Source organism: Solanum tuberosum, unplaced genomic scaffold (genome assembly GCF_000226075.1).
Source record: "Solanum tuberosum cultivar DM 1-3 516 R44 unplaced genomic scaffold, SolTub_3.0 scf00040, whole genome shotgun sequence".
Lineage (NCBI taxonomy): Eukaryota > Viridiplantae > Streptophyta > Magnoliopsida > Solanales > Solanaceae > Solanum > Solanum tuberosum.
Window position 1 is genome coordinate 1,559,165 of NW_006238964.1, and position 1,138 is coordinate 1,560,302.

Consider the following 1,138-nt stretch of genomic DNA (forward strand, 5'->3'; position numbering starts at 1 on the left):
CTTTTTTTGGTGAAGATTTGTAATGAATATTTCCATCTTGTTAAGGCATTCAGGTATATGGGAAAGTGATGTTAGGTACGAGCAATACAAAATTGATGGCATAGTGGTGGGGGAAAATATTTCGTTGGTTAATCTCAAATTAGCAATTGCAGCAGAATTGAACATTGATGAATCAAAAAAAAATATAGAGATCAGATACGTTGTAGAAGGTAATTCATGTCCATTGTGTATTCGGAATGATATGGGGGTGAAATTGTACATAGAAGTGAAGAAACATGAGGTAGAATTTGGTATGTATCCACTATGCATTGATACATCGGATAGAAGTGATGAAGATATACATAATTTTGATGCAACAACAGGTGCAATTGTGTGTGTTGAAGGTGGAAAAAGGGACACAAAGGCTCTAAGCATTGTTGAATCGAAAATTTGTGATTCTTATTACATACCAGAGATGGAGGTGGAAAATTATATATCAGATACAAATATTTCTAATGTAGAAGTGAAGCAATTGTACAAGGATAAGGCAACTCTAATGGCTGTTATGGAAAAATATAAAATTAAGCATAGCTTCAATTTTAGAGTTAAGAGATCTGATAGCAAAAGGTATGTGTACTTTAATCTTATAAAATTGATGATTTTTTTGATATCGTGTTGATCATGATACACAAATAACGTGTGTATGGTGCAATTGTAGTCGTTAGGTATCATAAGGGTTTCTGCTTGACAGTTTGATTTGTATATCAAATATATAATATGAGTCGTCATTGAACTGAGTAACCATTACAATTTAAGTAAAAGTCTTTGTAATAATGTATGGTGTACTGTTATTTTATTGCAGCTACGTATTAGTATGTCATTCAGATGCTTGTTGTTGGGAATTGAAGGCGTCCGTTAGGAAAAATACGGACATATTCAAAGTGAGATACTTCAATAGTGTGGTAGATTGTATGTCGTTGCAGTGTATGAAGGTGCGATAAGATACATTGTATGTCTTGAGAGAAAAACTTGTTCATGTGGTAGATTTCACCATGACGAGATACCTTGTGTGCACGCAATGTCTGTTTTGAAGAAGAAGATTATTAAAGATGTACACCCCTACTGCTCTGATTACTATAAACATGATGCATTAACAAAC